Here is a 15,676-nt window from a genome sequence, read left to right as displayed (position 1 = left end):
ATTAATGTACAATTGATGTCTAAATACCCCTAATTGGTAGCAACCCTGACTTTTTATAGAAGAGCATGATTATCTTCTATACAAGTGAATGGTAGACCACACGCAGCTTCACAAAAGGTACGCAATTTGTTAATGGTATACATAGTTCATCATCAGTAAAGTCCTTTCCTTCCAACAGCCTGTTTTTAGCGGGAAACAACCTTTACAACGCAGCCATTACATCGCACTACATTTACAACGCAGTCACTACATCGCAAAATCCTTTGCATGTCTCTACAACGCATGACACTACAACGCAGGCAGTACATTGCATGTCATTACAACGCTTAGTACCCCTACACTAGCCAACACTTACCCTACTGTTGCACCCCCTGGAGTTAGAATAGTAATTTTTACCCCTACACTATCCAAAACTTACCCTACTGTTGCACCCCCTGGAGTTAGAATAGTAATTTTTACCCCTACACTATCCAACACTTACCTTAAATGCAATGTAATGGTATGCGTTGTAATGTCATGCGTTGTAAATGTATAGTGCAATGTAATGGAATGCGTTGTAAATGTAGTTTAAAAAAATTTGTTGTAGTGGCATGCGATGTAAATGTATGCGTTGTAAAGGATGTTACAATGTAAAAACTGCGGTGTAAAGGCATGCGTTGCAAATGTATGCGTTGTAACGTCATAAATTCGTTTTTAGCTGACATAAATTGAATAATAGACTAACACGGAATCCATATGTCCTTGACTTAATACCTGTAGAACTAACGCATAGCATTCAAACAGCTTTTTTACAGACTAAGTGTATAACTATCTCTAAGAAAGCCACATACATACCAATAATAATTTATAACATCCCCTATGTACCGGCACAAGACAAGTCTGCACAAAAAGAAAATAATACTAAGCAAGCATGTATAAATGTGGGAATAAATTACAGGCATTTAGGAAAATATATCACAAGAAATAATAATAAAATAATGAATATCACTGAAGTGAAATTCACTTCAATGCAAAATCTTTTACCCCTACAGTTTTTTTCCTCATTATTAGAAAATAACTGGAACTGTTGAATTGCCCAGCTGCTTGCAGCAAACCCTCTATGAATGAATATTTTGCGTCAAATCCTCGCAGTGCTCTTGAAGCATGAGCAATAACTACTTTACCTGTTTAGTAGTAACCCGCAATAAAATAATTCCCAACCCTTTCAGTTGCCCATCAGTAGTTAGTAACCTCTTCTTTGTCACTTCAAACCTACTCAAAGTACTCATTTTTATTAGGTCTCGCCTGACCCAGCGCATGCGCTGGTCTGGCGAGACTTATTGAGATTGCTCCAAAAAGTGCTACCAGGTCAGCCTGGAGCTACAGTGCATGTGCGCTTTACTGCGATTACTTTCACTTTCACGGCCGCTTTGATGTTTGATCGTGATCGCGATCATTTTAACTTTCGCGGCCGCATGGCCGCTTTGCAGAGCCACTAGATGTCGCTTTTGGGACCTTATAAGTATTTAGTTAAGCAACTGTTGCATGGCTAAACACTTATAAGGTCCCAAAGGCGAGGCCTATTGGCTATGCCAATGCTTGTTAATAATGCCAAAGGCTTTCTGATATTCCTCTATCCACTCAATCCAACTATTTCTTCATCAACCTTTGTAGGGAACTAAAAATATTCGCAAAATCCCTGAAAGACCTAAAGTAATACTCCGCAAGACCCAAAATTGATTTTGCTTCCTTTTTAGCTTAAGACAATGGCACTATTGATACTACCTCCCCCAAGTTCGATCTTGGTTTTATTCCCTCTCACGTATTGTGTGGCCCAGATATTTATCTGAGTATGTTGGCATTTCCCTGCCTTTACATTCAAGCCTTACCCATCCAACCTTCTCAGGACTTTCGTCAACTTTGTATTATATAACCACACTAGTACTGCAAACTAACCTACTCTTGGAAGAACAGTAGATTGTCTGTTCATGTCAATATATTTTTCATTTCTCTTTGAAACACAGCTGCTCATTCCGGCATCACCTAATGGTGTGCAGATGAGAAGCTCAACACACTAAAGAAACTTGCATTTACCAGTACAGCCATGGGCCCTGAAATGTCTGGAAGAGGGTACTGCTTCTCCATGTGTTTATACTTGAAAACTTGCTACTAACATTACCTGCTTCTTGGCATTCATGTTCAGTGTTACCCAACCTTCTGACTGATGTTGGTAGCTGAACAAGTTATCACCCCTCTTGGCAATAAACCTCTTCTTAGCTGTTTTTATTCTGTTAAAAATCACTTCCACACATTGCAAGCCTACTAGTTCAATGTTGCTTTTGCCAAATCCTTCTATATCAATATCTGCTTTTAAAAATGTACCCATGTGCTTAGTCTTTCTCAAGCCCCTTGTCTTCTGTGTACATTGATCCTGAATCTCTTATTCAATGCTTTTCTCTTCCACTTTTATTTCCACTTTGGTGAAATCACCCGTCACCCTCATCCCTTCCCACACCTTTTACCTGTAAGACAGACTTTTTGTCTTCTTTTCCCTCATTATTCCCCCCTTTGTTCTCACTGATCTTTATTTATCCGGGGCACTCTGGAATAGTGTCTCCTCTTCCCACAAATTCTACACACCAAGTTCCTCACAAAACATTATGCGTTATTTGATGTGTGCCTCCAGTTCTCACATTTAAAACATTTTACTTTATTTTCACATCCTTTTTTTTTTTTTACATAAAATTATTCTTTACACGAATGTAATTTCTATAATTGCTCTTCATTTACAGTGATCTCCCTCATACTATCAACAACAATTACAGCTTCTTACAAACTAGAGTTTTCGCAGGTAATTTTCCTGCATAATGAGATTGTTGATGCAGCAGATTAAATGATTCTTAAAAAGGGAGTGTGTCAATTCTCTAAATTTATAATCCAAGTTCAGTACAGATACAAAATCGCCCACTTGGTCCTATTTGCCTTGTATTTGGGCTTGGAACTTGTGTTTCTCCAACACCACATCCCAAATACATTTGTGGTATCCAAACTGTCATTTCGTAAACATCATGTGGTTCTCCATCACCATTTTATCCAGGCACATGCACAATTATTATATCTCTCTAACTCCCAAATTATCTGGCAGTACAATTTATTTTCTTAAATGCAAGAATTTGTCACCCTACGGCTGTCAAAAAGGAGTCAACAATCTTTTTTTGTATTGTTTACAAGGTAACCGTGATTTACCTGCTTCCAGCAAAACTAATGAAGGCTGCAACATGTTTGTGACTACCATTCTAACACAATAAATTAAACTAATCTACAGTAACAAGTTAAAATAACACATTTAAATACCAATTTATTTTGTAGGTTTCTTTATTGTTGTAAACTGAAGGCTTGATAATATAAGTAGTAACAGAAGTTGCCCATTTTGCAAGCCAAAAACCGCGTCACTGCTCACTACATACATCACTCGCTTAGTATATTTTTCTCCAAAACTTTAGCACAAAAGGATGGCTTCTCCTATTAGGGTGCACACGTTGGACCAAGAGTCAAAAGGAAAGGCCATATTAATCACTGAGGGCTGGAAGATAACAATGGATTTCAGCCACAATCGTTTGTGAGTCTTAATCGGATAGCACAATCTCGGTGAAAATATGCAAACATGCATAAGTAATTTTGAGCAGTTCATTTTTTAATATTACATTAAGCAGTGGCATCTATCTACTGCACTACGTTTCTCCGTCCTACACCCTTACATAGTCTAGATGACACCTGTTGGATGTTATTTCTGCAACCATTTGTACTTATCTGGCATTTGTACTCGCTCATGTTATGTATTGACATACACTTTACAAATAGTATTGTCTAGTACATAATATTGGCAGCATGGGCATATGGGCGTAAGGCCTTGTGAGCCAGTGACAGCCCTCTGGCAGTGAGTCGACAGGTATGCAAGCTGAGAGGCGAGCACCCTGTTCCATCCTGGGTGGTTGAAAGACTGTAATATCTGTGCTGCACTTTCAAGCCTGCTCACAGAGGAACCGGTGACAGTCCTATATATAATACGGGGACACGACTCACGGATACAGTTAAGATACAATACGAGCACGGGATGCTCACTTATAACTTCAAACCACTCACTGGAAATCATGAGATAGTCATGTAAAGCATGGTGCTAACACACAGAGGAGCCATGGTATTGAAATATATATGTGCGCTTTTAGATCTCGCTCAAAAATAATTAGCATTCATACCATTTGACTTACAGAGCTAATTGAGAATTAAAAGTTGGAAGCCTACAATATATTCCCTGCCCAAATAACGGCCAGGACGGAATTATAACTGGCAGGGAGGTAGACCCAAGATAATAAATTTGGGTGCTATAACACAAAAATATCTTGAATTACAGTCTTAAGCTGATACTTCTTCCTAACTAAGCTTCTATTGATATTATAGGCAGATTGTATTTTCTCAGATCAACCCAGGTAGGCCTGCCCACTCCCCCACCCAGTTCAGCGTTGCAAATACATGACAGTCACACTGAGACACTATAAAAATACTGATTATGAGCACTCCCTTTCCCTCAGTTCCTAATGATTCGATGGCGTGGATATTGATCAGAAGTGGCAGTCTTTGAAAAATCTGTTCTTAGGGAAATCGAAAGGATTACCAAATATGTCCCGAGGCCTACACCTAATTTGACAGCCTCTGAGAGGAAAGCACTTAACAACTTACAAAACAATTCACGTATCACCAGCAAGCCTTGTGATAAGGCTGGTGGTATAGTTATAATGGATAGTGATACTTGCACAGCAAAAATGGAAGCCATGTTGGCAGTACCAGTACATTATCAACGTACCCACAGATCAGTTTTAGCAAATTTGTCAACACTCATCAAAACTAGTACAGCTAAAGCTTTTAATGATGGGTACGTCTGCCAAAAGGAATTTGACTTTCTTAATAAAAACCATATAGTCGTTCCTGCTTTATATGGACTTCCTAAGACACACAAAAATACTACAGATCCACCTATGAGACCTATTGTTTCATCGATCAATTCCTGTACTGAACCACTCACTCATTACGTGGACTCATTTCTGTGCCCATTGACTAAACTTTATGCTTCTTACATAAAAGACACCGGACACATGATAGCGACCATAGAGCATAAACCTTTTGGTAGTAAAACACAATACCTGGTCACTCTAGATATAGGATCATTATATACTAACATCCCTCAAGACCAAGCAGTAGAGACAGTGGCAACCCTACTAGCTAGAACACCAGGTGACAGACCTAATGATTTTATTCTCGAGTGCCTTGATATTGTATTACATCATAATTACTTTGAATTTAAAGATAATCTTTTCCATCAGATCAAAGGTACTAGTATGGGCACTTCATGCGCGCCGAGTGTAGCGAACATCTATATGGGTGAGTTCGAACTTAAACATATCTTTAATGAGGTAGCCCCCTCTGGTCAGGTGATGAACAAGATCTTCTGCAGTTCATAGAGTGGCTCAACCTCAGTGACAGTAATTTGAAGTTTACTGCTAAGTACTCATCTGAGAAAGTAGAGTTCTTAGACATTTGGATTATTAATGGAAATGGCAATATGGAAGTGAGCCTATATAGAAAACCTACGGCTAAAAATACGATCCTACAGCGCATAGTAGCTTTCATCCAATATGCCAAAAAGACTCTATCCCCTTTGGCGAATGTTTTTAAGAATTCGGCGTAATTGTTCTAACATGCAAGAGTTTAACCTACATGCAGAACAACTCCAAAAGAGACTTCTCTTGAGAGGTTACCCCAGACGGTTGGCCCGACAATCTATGAAGTGCGCCAAATATTACAACAGAGATGCGTTGATTGCCGGGAGAGACAAAAAAACATTGGAGAAAATAGTCTGTGTAGTTAATCACTCTAGTCTGAATAACAAAATCCAACAGGTGCTACAGAAAAATTGGAAAATCCTTAATGTCAACGAAGAAGAGGAAACTCTGACCCAACCAATTGTGGCCTTTAGGAGAAATCCTAATCTGAGAGACAAATTGGTACGCAGTAGACCAGTCCTACATAAGAAGGAGGACCAAATGACAATTGACGGACTCCCTCCCATTTTAGGCAACCACAGATGTGGGAACTGCCATGCTTGCTCTTCAGCAGTTACTACTCAGACTTGGACCTACGTTACCAAAACAGGCAAATTGAAAAGCCATACCAACTGTAGAGGTAGCAACATAGTCTATCTGATACTCTGTCCTTGCGGATTGGGGTATATAGGAGAGACAGGGAGAGAGTTTAGATTGTCAGAACATAAATCAGCCATTAGGACTGGTAAAATACAGGCACCTATGGTAAGACATTTTGTGGACATGAAACATAGTGAAAATTAGCTTAAATGGCTCATTTTAGAGAAAGTTGTCCCTAAAGTAGGACTGGACACAGATAAAGTCAGGAAAGACAGAGAAACCTTTTGGATTTTTCATTGCGAAACATTTCGTAGCGGTCTCAACGAAGAAATAGTATGGATAGTGACATAATTGCCACTATGCGGAAGAAGCCCTTAAGCCTGATATATTTTTTGATAACATCATACTATTTAATATTTTAGCATTTCAGCTATTAGTTTAAGGTGACTTTCCTGCCTCTAAATCGAGCCTTTCTAATTTTAACACATTTTTAAGAAGAGCACTTTCGTACAATCATACGACAATGTAAGATGATAATTGTCGTGTTATGAGCTCTCATCTCATCTTTTCCATACTTTGTGATCTTCAGGGTCAATTTAGATAATTAGTCACTGTATTGGTTTTAGTACATTAGACATACTCGTGTCTCTAATAGTGAATATTTGGTAGAACATTTTGTTGTTTTCTGTCTAGCATACTCTTATGATGCAGACCGTGCACTAGGATGCGCGTATATTCCTCTTTTAAAGATTAACATCTGCAGTAATGAAATAAATTCTGTATGTCTATTGGAACATCAGGGAGTAACTAGCTGGCAAGAGTACATTGTTCTATTACAGAATAACATTATATTTTCATTCCATTTCTTTTACTAGCGGCATTGTAATAGTCACTTTAAAAAGATAATCAGGTTTTTTCGCCATATATATACATTCCAATATGGCGTCTGCGTTCACCATTCGTTGACTATGTCAGTGTAATCATACAAAGAAGCTCTTCCGTATTATTAGCGATCTTTCTGCGTCCAATTGGATTATGCCACTAGTTTTAAGAACCAGCCGAGGCTTTAGCATCTCCGACTGTCATCCCATACTTACTAAACGCGGTGCGGAGACTGTTGAAAACTGCTAGACGCAGGTAAGCATGTCTGAGGACCTTACTAGCAGCCTTTCTGTATATTTCGGTTTCTGAATTTCTATTCAGAGTTAATCCCCAATATAGTAATGGGGCTGATTATTGATTTCGCATTACCGTTATTAGTGAGGGCTATATTAGAATGGTACTGCCTCTTTTTTGTAATTAGGACTGCAATATCTGAAAATTATACATTGTGTTTGAGAGGGCAAACTAAAGAGATATTAACATGATAAGTATGGTATTCTATATATATTCTTTTGCTTGTTAGGTTAGTGTTTGCGTGGATAACTATTTTATTCTGAATAGGATAAGGTTTTCCTCTTTAACACTTTAATATGGCGCCCGTTTTTGTTATAGTTTCAGCTTGTTAGCTTTCCTATATAATTGGGCCTTTGAACCCACGTGTGCGCCCTACATTCTGTGATGTCCAATAGTAATACAGCAGTGTATTTAAATATCAGTTTGAGCTTTAGTACCTCTAAATACTGTCCCTGAGTTATCGTTTGTGATACGGAGACTTTATTGCAAACTGCTATATGCAGGTGAGGTTGGTGTTAGTTCCCTTTATCAGTTATACTTTTCTTTTAATTGTAATCATGATGGAGAACACAAGATAGTAATAGCATTGCTTATGATGGTTGTCATGGTTTTTGCAACCTCTTAGCTTAAAACAACATAAGAATTCAATAGTTCCAACCTATGTTCTATATGGCACACTCGAGAGACATGATTGTCATTTCCAGTAATGCAACTTTATATTTTAAGGGACACAAATATGTGATAGCCATCTATTCAGTATTGGCTGGTTAACTTGAGATAATTAAATACGTTTCTGTTTGCGATATGAGCGTCGACTAAATAAAGGTACGATTGGTTTGCACACATATTCCATAGGCTTTATAGCGACAATCTCAAAGCTAAAAAGACATCGTGGAGGCCAATACTTTACAATTGTTAACAGCTATCCCTATAATAGTAGATTTACAAGGTACAATTCATGTTTTGTATTGGAATCACGACATGAGCATGCGCTGTAGTTACAAGTCGCTTTGTTTGCTTTTTCCTTAGCTGGCTGACTTACCTTGCATAACAGAGTTTTTACCTACTCTTGGATAATAAAACCGATATAGATTACCTACTATTTGATTTGTCGACCTTGGACTTATCTAAACCAAATATCATCCAAAAGGGTAAGCAGTATCCTTATGCAACCAGCATAACTGATGTATCATTGGCAAACCATGTGTGATAATTATGCATATTTGCCCTTTCTTTTAGAGGCTAATGTGAGGTTTTCCGGTCTGGTTAAAATTCCCTTTCCTTGGCCTTCCAACCGTAAAGACGACTAGAACCATCTCTCCATGAAGTTTGTTGTTTAGATCATGGTAGAATATCTATAGCATTAGCATGACAGTAACTAATACTTTTGGGCTATAGATTGTTTCCTCTTTTTAACAAACCTTTCATGTTCAGGTGCACACATTGCTTATTTGTACATGAAGGTGAAGGCTTTTCTGTAAACCTTTTCTACTTATTCTTCCTTTTGATAAATCACATTGGATGTGCAGCTTTTCTATTGGAGAAATTTTTCTTAGATAATTGAACATGGGATCCACCTTAACATTATGAAGTTACAAATATTTTAAAATCATCCATTTCCTGCCTTTAAATTTTGATTTAAACTATGTATTTAAATTCCCCACAGATTACCCCCAGCTTTTTATGGGTCTGAGATTCCCTCCCTTCTATTTCCGGTCCTGAGGAAGGTGGTTCTCCACCGAAACACGCGTAGACCAAGACCAAGTATCATCTTTGAGGAGTGGTCCTTGGAGACATAGTGTCATCAGAAACAGTCCTATGATCTGTTGTTTTTAATAAGTACCAGGATGTACGAAGAATGTTTGTAGTAGTGAATGTGGTGAGAATGGATTTTGGCTGGTAGCTGTGGGGTTGGTTCAATTAATGATCATTTTGTTTATGATAATGTGTTATATGTAATTTCTGATTTTTGATGAATTATTAGTTGTTATTGAATGTGCATATATTTGTATTTTCTCAATTGAATTCATTTGAATAATACAAAATGACATCATTGTGTTATTTGCTAATTTAAATAAAAACAAAAAAATAAATAATAAAAATGAGCTTAAAGTAGTTCATTGTATTTATTTTAATGTATTTAGTGCTACTGATTAGCTGTTGGCAGAGCAGAACCTGAATAGGTCTGATTGAAAGGAATATAGGTCTAGATAGAGGTTTTTCTATTGTGGATATTGATCAGTGCACCACGTCCCACAATCTCACCCAGAAAATATTATAAAACCGAATGTAATTCTCGCCATCTGTAATTTCCACTCCACAACTGCATGCAATATTGTTAGTCTTATGGTCTTGTAAGGTTGCGAAAGTTTATAGCACATAATGTTTCACATTCAAGCCAAATTATTGGTGATCATTGATAAACAATTGAGGTTGGGTGCCACCTAAATTCAACAATATGTGATGTAATTCTTTTTCCAAGGTACAATAGTATATTTGTTTGTACATGTCTTTCCAGCCCTGAAGAAGTCATGGGTCTCAATCCCAGACGACGAAACACGTGTTGGCTGGATCAACCACCGAAAGAAATTAAATCAAAAGAATTTCTGTATAACCAGTACTGTGCAATGTTTGTAATTCATAACTATGAAAATTTATAACCACATTATGTGTGTTCGGGCTTGCAGATAATTTCTAGATAGATCTCTAGGGATCTTAACTTTGGGGGATTGGATGATTACCCCTCCCTTGAGCACCATAACGATAGAGAGGAACAGAAATAATACCGTCACTAGTGAGCGCCAAAACCACACAGGGCACGATCATCCAAGACAGTCTTCCATCACATCTCCTAGCACACTTTGGACTGTGGGTTCAAGCTGTCAGAAGTCATTATCCCAGACATCAATTGCAGTGAAGGCTTTTTATGGCACTGTGATGGTATTGTGTATCACTAAAAACATGCTTCCACCTATTTTCTCACAGCAAGCAGAGAAAGATCTACAACATGGATACTTCTCATTTAGTAGAGAAGATTCCATCAAGAGGAATGTTAAATTATATTCACTTTTGTTGAGATGCTACAGTTTCTCTTTTGCTGTGACCTGTGCTTTGTAAGACTTCTGTGATGATACTGTAAAGACTGCTTCTACAATTGCAGAGCAGAGTAGACCAGCATTATTGCAACATGGTTTGAAATTCAAGAATATTGCCTGTACTGTGGTGAGAACGTAAATGTTGTTAATGGAAACACCATTCTATTTTTCAGATACTGAAAGAAGTCAATGAAGACATTTCCCAGAAAACTGTCCTGCCTATATCTTGGACAATTGTGCTAAGCAGGCCATTGATGGCGTTACTATTGATGTTGAAGCCTTTATTTTGAAACTCTATTATCTTCTTTTAAAAGAGCTTCTGATTTACAAGTTGTTTTCTTTTGGGAACCTGAAATGACAAACTTTGTTCTGGCATGTGCCAAAATGTTGACTTGCCTTATTTCCAGCATGGATTGAACATAAAGGTTATGTTCGCTACAGTGAAGTGTAAAGCACATATTCACTAGTGTGCACTTTAATATCTTTTTTGTAATAAGAACTTCTGTCAAATGAGCAGCCAACTAACTTTATCTGAGGAGTGTCTCCTGCCTTGAACTAATTTGTTCACCCTCCAAGCAAGCCTTATTTTTCCCGTGGACTTCAGTTGGCATTGGGGAGTTGCTGTTGGGCCATCACTCCTTGGAAAACCGTCTTCTGTTATGCCAACATAGTGTAAAGGTATATGTACTGAATTAAATTACCAGCCATAGACACCTGACTTTATCTTCCTTAGAAACTCAGCTTGAGAAAACACTGCCCCACTTATGTAGTTTGTCGTAGCACTCACAACATAAAAGTCCCCAAAACTTAATGTGGGAACATTGCCAATAGGGTAGCTACAGTAATTGGGCCCAGGCTCTGCCGCCAACTAGGAAAACCTCCCTAACCCAGACATTTCTGAAAACAAGACACTTGGGGGAGTCCAGGGTGATGCGATTTTTTGTGGATCCCATGACATTGTTTTACCCACAATGCACTGCAGACCTCAGACTTTGCCTTACCACATATTTTCACATAAACGTCCAGAATCCCAGGAGTCCACAAAGTTCCTACCAACCACTGTTCCCCTGCAACAGTAATGGATTAATGTGACTAGGATCAATGGGAATAGGGTCAATGGGAGTCCTTGAAAGAATATGGAAGGACACTGTATACCATTGTGGGATTCCTTTCCAAACCAACACCTTACATTTAAATCTAAACTTACAAAGATTCTGGCTGTCCTCATGTAGAGGAATGGAGATAATCAGTCATTGTGAACCACTCTGGATCTGCTGGAATCTGAAACAGTACCACAGGACAAAATGGGACTAATAAATCTTACCCTTCTGCACCATCTTTTTAATCATTGATTTATTTATTTCCTCAGCTTCACCAGAAAGTCTATATTGGGGAATGCATGGATAAACTGCTTCTTACTTTACGGTAAACTGTACTGGCTTTGCACTTTTAATACGAACAAAATCTTTTTCAGTAAATTCTCAAAACTCTTATTTTTCTGTGTTTCTTAAATATGGAGTTAAGTCCTCATCTGTGAATACCAGGAATATGCAATTTCTCACTTCGTATTCTTCAATCTTGAAATCAAAATCAGGATCTTTTGTTTGAATGTAGATACCATCCGGTGTACAATAAATGACACACTTCATTTTACACAATAGGTCACGACCCACCAAATATACTGGACTAGTTTCACAGATCATGAATTCATGTTAATTTATGCCTGAATGGATTTTTATGGGCACATTTGCTGACAACCCGCTATGCACTCGTTCATTTAAAATGCCTACTGCTTGGACTTCTTTTCCAGAGAGGTGCAAGTTAGGAACTTCCATATGTCTAACTGTGGAATGGGTAGCACCAGTATCAACCAAGAAAACTGTTCTACCCATATTTTGGACAATTGTGCTAAGCAGGTCATTGATGGCGTTACTATTGATGTTGAAGCCTTTATTTTGAAAATCTATTATCTTCTTTTAAAATAACTGCTGATTTACAAGTTGTTTTCTTTTGGGGACTTGAAATGACAAACTTTGTTCTGGCATGTGCCAACACGTTGACTTGCCTTATTTCCAGCATGGATTGAACATAAAGGTTATGTTCGCTACAGTGAAGTGTAAAGCACATATTAACTAGTCTTCACTTTAATATCTTTTTTGTAATAAGAACAAGGCAGGAGACACTCCTCAGATAAAGTTAGTTGTGCTGCTCAATTAAAATGCCTACTGCTTGGACTTCTTTTCCAGAGAGGAGTAAGTTAATAACTTCCATGTGTCTAACTGTGGAATGGGTAGCACCAGTATCAACCAAAAATGAAACAGGATAGCCATTTACCTCTCTGTTGTGTTAACAAGTTGTCCTTTGTCTCTTTTAAAGACAACTTATTATTGTCCCATGCTCCTGCTTGGGACACTGTATGTGTTTAAACCCTGGCCTGCGTTCTGCTTTCTCTGTCCTGGGTGATCTGCTCGAACTTCTGCAGTTGGAGCAGTAGCACCAAGGACATCAGAGGAGCGGTCGTGGGCTCTCTGTTCTGCTGCACGTTCTATTAAATAAACGTGCTCACTAGCACTTACCTTGATTGGATATCCTTCATTTATCAACTGCAACATTTGGCGACAAGGATGAGCTGGAAATGAGCCCACCAACAGGCTCATTTTATTTGATGGAGTACTGCTGTGCTTCCCTCCCCCCGCGTTAATCGCAGAAGCATCTTCACAATGTCCTTGGAGCTGCAGAACAATCAGGCGTTTCCTGCTGGGAAGGAGGAGGTTCCAGACGATTTGGGAGTGTGCGCACCCCTACACACTCGTCATCATCTGCCCATGTCTTTGTTGCTAGGCATCCTGAGCATCAGCCCATTGTGCTACGCTCCAGGCGGCCATCTTGGATTTGAATTTTTGGTTCACGGTAGGTATTTTACATAGGTTGCCTGCACATTTGGTGACAGGCACAACTTTTTAAAAAGTAATTCCTATTTTTTGCTGCAAATTCGGTGACAAGCACACCTTATTCACAATATTCAGATATAGTGCCTTCACGTTCAGTGACAAGCACACATCATGTATAACGTTTTCATTTGTATTGCCTACACACTCAATGAAAGGTATGCATTCTATACAGTAATTCAGTAGAATTGGCTGCACACTTGGTGACAGGCACACCTGGCACAGTTTAATGTCAAGACTTTTACCTGTTTCATATGCACGAAATTTACCTTGTTAGTTTCTAATTTTAAATTGTTTATTCATTATTTTTACTTGCAAGCCACACTCAAGTACTGTTGTAATATTTGCAATTTCGAATCGCTAATTTAATTCTTGGAAGTCATATACAGTTTACTCACAGTATAAATCTTCATGGTATCCAAAGCTCAACTTCTTCATATTTCACATTTAAATACTGTTCCTGGCAAACCAGTTATGCAATGTAAACGCTGGTTTAAATAGTTTTAAAACCACTTGGTTGTTAATGATGCCATAGAATTTGACACTAAAAGCAAATTTGCACTCTTCTGGTCATCTAGGTAATGAGGTGCAACACATTGAAGAGAAACTATTGAGCTGCAGAGACTACAGTCAACCGAAAACAATTGAAATAGCAAAGAGTATAGAGAGATCAATGAAATCCACTAAGTTGATGTCCGCAGAATCTTCTACTTCTAGAACCTCTGTATCTTGTGTGTCAGGGGAAACTGAAGTAATTGGACCGGTTGATGCAAGGAACAAATCTACTAGAGGCTCATTCAGTAAAACATCCAGTATATGTTTTAGGTGGGGCTCTAAGACACATATTGGAACTAATCTAAATTGTCGTGCCAGCAACAAGCACTGCAACAAATACGGCTAGCTTGGCCATTTCCTGTCTTTTTGCAGAAGTTCAAAGAACACAATTACGGTCTGTTGACGTCACCAAGGATTCACGAGCACAAAAGTTATCTAAAATCGTTATAACTATTTCTTAAGACAAAACTTCTCACTCTGAAGTGAAAAGTCCCCGCTGTAAGACCATTGTGGCACAAGAAGTTGTAGACATGATGGCAGATTCTCGTGCACCAATCTCCTCCATTATTTCGGATGTACTATTCATAGAAAAATGGGATACAAGGTCGCTGACTAAAGCCGACATTCACTCAAAAACCTTTGGTGAACAAGACATTGTGAGAAGTTGTCCTGGCATATGCTGGTCACTAGTTATAGTGGCCACCTTGCACCAGTCCAATTCGACTCTTATGGTAGATAGGTTTAAGACAACCTTTTAAAGAAAGCTATCCTAGTGGTAGCTGTGGAGAGCAGCTTTCAGGCTAAGTCTCAGAGGAATGTAAAGCAGTTTGTTTTACCTTATAATCTCTTGAATTACCAAATGAAAGGACACCACACAGGTATATATATCAAATATATATGTATTTATTACTAGACACACTCTACTAATCTCTTTATGAGATTAGAAGTCAGGAACATATGCAAATATCAACGTTTCACAATAAGTTAAGCACAAATATGGCTGGGGCCCTAGGGGCGTACCAAACCATATACTAAACAAAGCATTGGCATAGCCAATAGGTCTCGCCTTTGGGACCTTATAAGTGTTTAGCCATGCAACAGTTGCATAACTTAATACTTATAAGGTCACAAAAGCGAGACCTACTGGCTATGCAAAGCGGCCGTGAAAGTGATTGCGATCACGATCAAACATTAAAACATGAAAGTGCAAGTAATCGCGGTAAAGCGCCCGCGCACATGCACTCTAGCTCTAGGCTGGCCTGGTAGCACTTTTTGGAGCCCTCTCAATAAGTCTCGCCAGACCAGCGCATGCGCTGGGTCAGGCGAGACTTAAAAAGAGGTTTAGGAATTGCGACTTGCATGGGGACAAGGCCTAGGGCCTGTAGAATCGCTGGGGCCTCACTAATCCACCCAAAGCAGTTAAGTAAAGGACCCACGGGAGACGCGTGCAGTGTGACAATACAGCCGCGGGTTCCCTATTGATTTCAATGGAGCAAGTCGCGGTTGGAATTTTTAAAGTTTTAGGGTATTTCTAGAGAGTCTACAAGCAAGCCACTTACAAGGTAAGTAGTTCGAGGGCGAACACCCACAGGAGCACCGGAGTGCACGAGTTACCTCACCCAGGGAAGCCGGGTGCATAGGTGTCTTTTGGTGTCGGGTGCGCCGTCGTTTTCAAGGGAAGCCGAAGAAGTTTTGCTGCTTGTGAAGACTGGAGAAGTGTCCGGTG

General features: G+C 38.9%; 1 long non-coding RNA gene across 1 annotated transcript in view; it reads left to right on the top strand.

Annotated features, from left to right (window-relative positions):
- The window catches only part of LOC146833574 (uncharacterized), a 28,055-nt gene extending 15,033 nt beyond the window's left edge, over positions 1–13,022 (top strand). The window contains exon 2 of the long non-coding RNA XR_014960599.1: positions 10,621–13,022. This is a non-coding gene — a long non-coding RNA (uncharacterized LOC146833574). The remainder of the gene's footprint in view (positions 1–10,620) is intronic.
- The last annotated feature ends 2,654 nt before the right edge of the window (positions 13,023–15,676 follow it).

The sequence above is a fragment of the Triturus cristatus genome, chromosome 4_2 (genome assembly GCF_964204655.1).
Source record: "Triturus cristatus chromosome 4_2, aTriCri1.1, whole genome shotgun sequence".
NCBI lineage: Eukaryota > Metazoa > Chordata > Amphibia > Caudata > Salamandridae > Triturus > Triturus cristatus.
The sequence above is the reverse complement of the archived record's forward strand: the minus strand, read 5'-3'. Positions and strand labels throughout refer to the sequence as shown.